Below are 8,729 nucleotides of genomic sequence, written 5' to 3'. Positions count from 1 at the left end.
AGAGATGAAAAGGGGGATATCACGATATTACAACAAATATGAGTAAAATTAGGAACCATATGATAATACTTGGTGAAACTTTATGCCAGCAAACTGGAAAATCTGGTAGAAATGGATGTATTCTTAGGTAATAACAATGTGCTAAAACTGAACCAACAGAATATAAATCACTTAAACAAATCTGTAAGAAATAATGAAATGGAAAATAATGAAAAGTCCAGGTCCTGATGGTTTCACAGATGAATTGTGTAAGACCTTTAAAGATAACACCAATAGTCCTTAAACTCTTCCATGAAATAGAAAGGAAGGGATCACTACCAAATGTATGAAGCCAGCATCACATTCACTCTAAAATCAGACTAACAGGTAAGTTGATGTTTGGTGAAATGAACCCCAAGATAAGTATTCAAATGTTTTTTCTTTCTTGCAATTGTTTCTAACACATTCATAAGATGATTTCTTTGTTGCATTGTATGTCCCTCCCCACGATATAACTCCTGTTTTCACTGTATTTGATATTGGTATACTTTGTGGAGGGGAAGGAAAAAACATTGTTTAAATAGGGATACAGGTGGACCCATTGCAACAATGAGATGTACAAGATGTTATGTCGAAAAACGAACTTTACAAGTTTGGCTGGGGGGGATTAGAGGGTGGAGAGGGAGGCAGGGGGAAGCGGGAAATGGGGAGGTGCCTCCATCAGAAAGAATGACATTGCCCCATTTGTTAGGAAATGGAAAGACTTGGAAAAAATTATGTTAAGTGAAGTAAGCCAAGCCCAAAGAAACATAGGTCCCATGGTTTCCCTTATTTGCAATATCTAGTATATGTATGAGTCAAGCAGAAAAGGTCAGATAATGTGATGTTAGGAAAATGAACCCTTATATATGTATTTTAATGTTTTTTTTCTTTCATGCATTTGTTTCTAATGCATTTATAAGATTATTTCTTTGTTGCTTTGTATGTCCCTCCCCAACAGTATAACCCCTGCTTTCACTATATTTGATGTCGGTATAATTTGTGGAGGAGATGGGGAAAAACAAGTCGTTTAAGGATACAGGTGGACCTGTTGCAACAATGAGAAGTACAAGTTGTCATGTCGAAAACGAACTTTACAACTTTGGTGGTGGGGGAAGGGGAAGGGGGAGGATTGGGTGGGGGGGTGGGGAGGAGGCTGGGAAGGGATGTGAAGGATAAACAAAGGAGGAGGCTGCAATGCTCGATAAGAAATGTACTCATTATCTTGCCCATGTAATTGTAACCCCTCTGTACAGTATGTTCACAAAAAAAAAATAAAAATTTAAAAAAAGAAATGTACTCATTATCTTGCCCATGTAATTGTAACCCCTCTGTATGGTATTTTCACAATTAAAAAAAATCAGACTGATTGAACTAACGAGCAATCTCTGATGACTATAGATGCAAAACTCCCTAATAAAACACTTGCTAACTGAATTCAACAACTAATAAAGTTATACAATACAATCAAGTTGAATACTTCCCAGTGATGCAAGCCTGATTCAATATACTTCAACAAATGTGATACATATGAACAGAACCAAAAACAAGAATCATGATTATCTCAATAGATCAGATAATTCCTTTGACAAAATCTAACATCTCTTATGATAACTTTGCAGAAGCTTGGAATACAAGGTAGGAATAGAAATATTCCTCAACATAATATAGGCTATTTATGACAGATCTACAGCAGACATCATAATGTTGAAAAATGATTTCTTCTAAAATCTAGAACAAGTCAATGAGGTACACTTGCTTCACTCCTTTTTTAATATAGAACTAGAATTCCTAGGCAGAGCAATAAGGCAAGAAAAATATAAAGGGAATCAAATAGGGAAGGAAGAGGTAAAACTATCCCTATTTGCAGATGAGACATGACCCTGTATTTAAAGGACCAAGTTCCTAGAGCTGATAACTTTGGTCATTTTCTGTATACACCAGCAATGAATGGAGAGGAAAACAACTTTGTTTGCAATAGCCTCAATAAAATCAGAAATCAACCTAACCAAGAAAGTGAAGAGCCTCTACAATGAAAACTATAGTTTTCCCTCTCTGTCTCTCTCTCTGTGTGTCTGTGTCTATACCAGTACTGGGGCTTGAACTCAGGGCCAGTGTACTGTCTTCCTACTCTTTTTTTTTTTCCTGGTCCGGTCATGGGGCCTGAACTCTGGGCCTGAGCGCTGTCCCTCAGCTCTTCAGCTCAAGGCTAGCGCTCTACCACTTGAGCCACAGCGCCACTTCCGGCTTTTTTCGTTTTGCTTATGGGGTGCTGAGGAATCGAACCCAGGGCCTCAAGGCAAGCGCTCTACCACTGAGCCAACTTCCCAGCCCTCTTCCTACTCTTTTTAAACAAAGCTAGTGCTCTACTACATGATCCACAGCTCTACTTCTGGATTCTTGATGGTTAATTGAAGAATCTCACTGTCTTTCCTTTCTGGGCTAGCTTTGAACCAAGACCTCAGATCTCAGCCACATGAATATCTAAGATTACAGGCACGAGCCACCAGCACTCAGCTTAAAATTTTTTAGGAAGTGGAGAGACCTAAAATGTTCTTAGATTGGTGGAAGTACTATAATAAAAATGGTAATGCTGGCAAAGGCAATCTACAAATTTAATGTAATACCCATCAAAATCCCAGTCATTCTTCACACAAAAAGCTGAATTACAAGAGAACCTAGGCAGGGTTGGGGGAGGGGAGGGGAGGCAGTGCTGGAGGTTTCAAAACTGTAGACTGCAAACTCTTCTATGTAACTATTGTAGCAACAGCTTGATACTGGCACACTTCAATAGACCTGAAAACCAATAGGTTAGACTAGAAGACTTGATCTTTTCAAGTTTCTTCCAAATAGACGGTCTTTCTACTTCTTTCTTCAACTAGTTTCTCTTCCTTCTTCTTCTTCTTCTTCTTCTTCTTCTTCTTCTTCTTCTTCTTCTTCTTCTTTCTTCTTCTTCTTCTTCTTCTTCTTCTTCTTCTTCTTCTTCTTCTTCTTCTTCTTCTTCTTCTTCTTCTTCTTCTTCTTCTTCTTCTTCTTCTTCTTCCTCCTCTTCTTCCTCCTCTTCTTCCTCCTCTTCTTCCTCCTCTTCTTCTACCTCTTCTTCTTCTCCTTCTTCTTCTCCTTCTCCTTCTCCTTCTCCTTCTCCTCCTCCTCCTCCTCCTCCTCCTCCTCCTCCTCCTCCTCCTCCTCCTCCTCCTCCTCCTCCTCCTCCTCCTCCTCCTCCTCCTCTTCTTCTTCTTCTTCTTCTTCGCCACTTCCGGCTTCTTCTGCTTATGTGGTGCTGAGGAATCAAAACCAGAACCTCATGCATGCAAGACAAGCACTCTACCACTGAGCCACCTTCCCAGCCCCCTCTACATCATAGATAGTTTGGCCTCTTTATGACCACTTATAGAAGAAGTGGCATAGCACTAAAATGTTAATGTTAGGGAGAGTAATACCTTAGATCACAGGAGGAGCTTCTGAGCCTTCTGAAGGATGAGAGGGTTGAGGTTTCCAGAGATGCACAAGGTGGTAGCTGTAGACTTATACAGAATGAAAAGGGTAGTCAAGCCCAGACTCCTTGAAATCCAGCAAGATGGCCAGTCAAGGCTTCACTCATAAGAGTCCATGCTTGCAGACTTTTACAAACTCCCACTGTGCAGTTCTACTTGGCGTAATCCTGTCCACAGACAAAGATGAAAATGACCAGTTTCTTTTTGAATCTCAAAGTGATGCACTTTTCTTTGTTGTTGAAATAAGATGAGTGTTTTAATTCAATAATTTAAAGTCTTTCATCTATTCATTGCCTTTACTCTCTCTAAATAGTACCTTTGGGCTATTTATTACCTTCATTCCTAACACTCTGATCAAATGAATTCAAATTGTATTCTCTATATTTGTTTCCATATTGGCATTTGATATTTTTGTATCTCCAGGTTATTTTCATAACAATTTTTCTGTTCTGTATTCCAGATAATACTTCCATTTGTCTATGTGCAGTCTGTTGTAAGACACATCCATTTAATCATTAATTTCACTTATTGTCTTTGCATTTATAAGATATTGTTCAGTTCTTGTTACAGTCTATAACTTTAATGGCTTTCTATTTCCTATAGAATCCTTAAAGTTTATGATTTACTTTTATAACACTGTAAACATAGTTGACTTTTAAAAAAAAGGGGGTGTGAAAAGCCAAGTCACTATCTGAAGTCTGTGAAGATCTCTGCTAACTTGTTTACTTTGTTTTTTTCTCGTGTTGTGTTGTTTTTGCTTTGGGGGTTGTTTGTTTGTGTGTGTGTGTGTGTGTGTGTGTGTGTGTGTGTGTGTGTGCTCATGTGTGTGTACTTGTGTGCATGTACCAGTACTTGGGCTTGAACCCAGGGCCTGGCAACTGTCCCCTAGCTTTTTTGCTCAAGGCTAATACTCCCCCATTTGAACAACATCTCCACTTTCTGTTTCTGGTGATTCATTGGACATAAAGTCTCATGGACTTTTCTGTACAGGCTGGCTTCAAACTGCAATCTTCAGGTCTCAACCTCCTGAGTAGCTAGGATTACAGGCATGTACCACTGGCACCCGGCTTCTTTTTTCCTTTATGACTCATTTTGATTGATCATTGGACAATGTGCTTAAAATTTTATTTGGGTGTATTTACTCAGGCATAATATGAATTTTCCTTCCTATGGAGAATTTGGAGTTTGCATATCTTAGGTCTTTAGGCATGTTTATATTTGGGACTGCTTTAAATCAAGTGTCAGTTCTGAGATTCACTACTACAGTCAGGCCTATTTTATATGGTGTTCAGAGACATGAGAATTATGGTATATTATCATAACTTCACAAGGAGGTTTCCTTTGTTTTTTACCTACCCTTTTTCCCCTTCCTTCTGGATTCAGAGCCACAGCAGCCCACTTTGCAGCTCTGAATTTTAAGGAAGTCAGACACTAGTGCATTATAATTCTATAGGTTGGCTAATGAAGACCTCATGAATGATTTGCCCCAATTCATATAGATCCTGTCAAAAATCAAAATCAAATTATTTGTGATACTGACTCAGTACTTATACATGTAGGTAATTTGGAGCTCTACTGTTCTACTTCTGTTTGCCCATTTCTAGAACCACAAATTATATAGACACTTAAATTGGTTTCTGAACCTTTGATCTGAGTTCACCAAGATGTGCGTATCTTAATTGTGTTTTTGCCCCATGAAAGTACTTCATAGGCCTTATTTGTGGATACACTTTCTACCAGTTCTGGAATATTCTGTCATTATAACTTTAAGCGTTGAATTTATTATGCTTTAAATTTCTCTTTGAACCTTCGCTTATACCTCTGTTGGATTTTCTCCTATTTTTCTTATTTCTTAAGTTCACCTTCATACTTTCCATTCTTTCTGTGTGCTGCTGTATTTGGTGGAATAAATTTGGTAGCTTCAAACAATAGCAACTTCCTCCTTCCCAGTCCTGGAGGCCAGTAGTCCAGAGTTAAGGTGCCTTCAGGGCAGGTTCCTGATACCCTGAGTAAGAAAACATTGCCTGAAACTTTCTAGGATTCTTGTGGTTGAATGCAATATGGCATTCCTTATTATGTAGGCAAATCACTCTAATTTCTGCTGTTTTCTTCATGTAGTCTTGGAATATGTTTTTAAAACATTTCTCCTCAGAGTATGTTTTCAAAATGTCTTTTGTTTTCTCTCATAAGGTCATCACACATTGCATTTAAGATGTGCTCAGAATCTAGGATGATACTACCTTAAGATCCTTAGCAACAGCCACACAAAATTTGTTTCTACATTAACATCACATTCACAGGCACCATTGGTCTGGACATGTTTTGTGGGAGGCACATTTAAGTATACCATAGCTACATTCAGATTTATATCATGAAAATTGTCTAGTTAGTCATGTTCAGTTCCATCATATCTGCTATTGTACACATTCACTTAAATTTTAAATTTCAATTATATTTTATTTTTTCATATTAGTTTTTATCTGCATGTTTATTTTAAAAAATTAAAATTACTGATGTACAGAGGGGTACATCAGTACAGATATACTGATGTACAGAGGGGTTACAGTTATATAAGCCAGGTAAAGAATACATTTTTGACAATGTCACCCCTTCCCTCACTCCCAATTTTCCCCCCAATTTAGAATCTAAATTTTTCCTAACAGTCATAGAAGGGTTTCAGGTACCAAAGAGTCCTGATTATATTTTTATTTTAGCATTACTGGAGTTTGGCTCAGGGCCTTGTACTGCACTCTACCACTTAAGCCATGCTTCCCAACCTTTTATTCATGTTTTAGAATTATGTTTTGGAAGCCAGCCACTGATGGCTCATGCCTGTGATCCTAGTGGCTGAAGATCATGGTTTGAAGCCAGCCAAAGGAGTAAAGTCCCCGAGACTCATCTCCAGTTTACCAGTAAAAGTGTGAAGTGGAAGTCTGGCTCAAGTTGTAGAGCAATAATCTTCAGTAAAAAAAAAAAAAAAAAAAGGCTCGGGGTTCAAGCCTCAGTAATGTGCACTGTGCGTTCTCTCTCTCTCTCTCTCTCTCTCTCTCTCTCTCTCTCTCTCTCTCTCTCTCTCTCTCTCTCTCTCTCTCTCTCTCTCTCTCTCTCTCTCATGCATGCACGTGCATGCTCTCTCTCAACCAAGTATGTTTTAGGTTGTTATATGTAGAATAGTTACAAGGGGTCATTTTGACTACTAGGAGAGTAGATAGTGGATTATTGAAGGAACATGGGCAAGGACTAGATGAGGAAAGTGGATGAACTTGATAATATTTGATAAGTAAAGCCTTAGAACTTCCATGACTTCCTGGTTGTTAAATGTGAAGAATAAGCTAGGGTTAAAAGCAAAGCCCATATATTATAGCGAGAAAAGTGTGTAGATGGTGTTACTGCTGATGGATGTGTCAAAATGGATGTGTGTAGAAATTTCAATGGTAAGTTTAAATTTGTGCATGTGAGATACTTTTCTTTTTCCTAGTTGTGGGGCCTGAACTCTGGGCCTGGGCACTGTCCCTCAGCTCTTCAGCTCAAGGCCAGCGCTCTACTACTTGAGCCATAGCACCACTTCTGGTTTTCTGGTGGTTAATTGGAGATAACAGTCTCATGGACTTCCCTGCCTGGGCTGGCTTTGACCCGTGATCCTCAGATCGCAGCCTAATGAGTAGCTAGGATTACAAGTGTGAGCCACCAGCACCTGGCTGTGACATACTTTTGGTACTTGTCATATTCAAAAGACTGCCTAAGGAAGACAGGAAAGATATTTGTTGTAGATGACAAATAAAATAATCAGTTTTCTTTACTTAAGGGGCTGATATCCTGTACAAAACTTTGTGAACAGATATCAATTCTTCTCCATTCTTTTCTCTGTGTTCTGTACATTTAGATCAGTATTAGATTCTGATTTTCTGCTTTATGAAAAATAGTTATCATACAAACAATTCACTTTAGTTTCTTCCTGGCCCAGTGACCAGTGACCCCAGCCTCCTCCTTGTATAATCTCCACCCCCTACCCTGCAAAAGTGTGGACTGAAATTTTGAATCTCTCCTAAGGACTACAGCAGAATTGATATCCTAGCATTTTTTTTCAAGTCCTAGGGTTTGAACTCAGGGCCTGGGCACTATCCCTGAGTTTCTTTTGCTCAAGGCTAGCATTCTACCACTTGAGCCACAGCACCACTTCCAGCTTTTTCTGTTTATGCGGTACTGGGGACTTGAACCCAGGGCTTCATGCGTGCTAGGCAAGCACTCTACCACGAAGCCACATTCCCAGCCTATGTCCTAGCATTTTTTAAGAGTTGGATTGTGTGTGGGAGGGGGGTGGCGGTGAGCAAGTGCCAATTCTAAGGCTTGAACTCTGGTTTAGCACTTTTGCTCAGCGTTTTGTTCAAGGCTAGTGCTCTGTCACTTGAGCCATATATCTACTTCTGGCTTTCTGCTGGTCAATTAGAGATAAGAGTTCCATAGACTTTTCTTCCCAGGCTAGCTCAAACAACAATCCTCAGAGTTCAGCCTCTTAGTAACTAGGATTACAGGTGTGAGCCACCATTGATCAATTTAGAATTGGATTATGAAAGAACTTTGGCTTCTGTTTCGGGTGCTGTATCTCATGCTCTGTCTTGAATGTGTCACTGTAGGGGAAATGTGCTGCTGTCTTATAAGGCAGTTCTGTGGAAAGACACATGTGGTAATGATCTGGAGACCTTGATGGTGGTGAGTTTCCGTTGAGTTGAGACTCAAGATAGCTGCAGTCATGGTTGGCCAGTTGATTACACTTACGTAAAATAATAAAAACCAGCTGAGTGTGATGACTGAAGCCTGTAATCCCAGCTACTTTGGAGATGGAGATTGGAGGATAACAGTTCGAGGCTTGCCTGAGTATAAAACTTCTTGAGACTCCATCTCACTGTCTTGGCATGGTGGTGGGAATCCTTTATTGCAGGTATAGAAGAATCACAATGTCTGGGCACAGTGGTAGGTGCTTTGATCCCCAGTGACATGAAGAAGAACAAGTGGGAGGATTGCAATCATGTCTAGACCCAGAGTAGAATTATCAGACACAAAAGGGTGCCAGAGGTACTGCTCAAGTGGTAGAATACCTGCTTTGCAAGAGACCCTGAGTTCAATCCCCAGTACCACCCAATATAAGACAACATCCAAAAGATAATATAAACCACCATCAACTAGCTCAACTGTTCCAAGATTCCTGAGTCCTCAAAA

This window comes from Dipodomys merriami, unplaced genomic scaffold (genome assembly GCF_024711535.1).
Source record: "Dipodomys merriami isolate MVZ:Mamm:240054 unplaced genomic scaffold, mDipMer1.0.p SCAF_7, whole genome shotgun sequence".
Classification (NCBI taxonomy): Eukaryota; Metazoa; Chordata; class Mammalia; order Rodentia; family Heteromyidae; genus Dipodomys; species Dipodomys merriami.
This window is presented reverse-complemented; position numbering follows the sequence as displayed.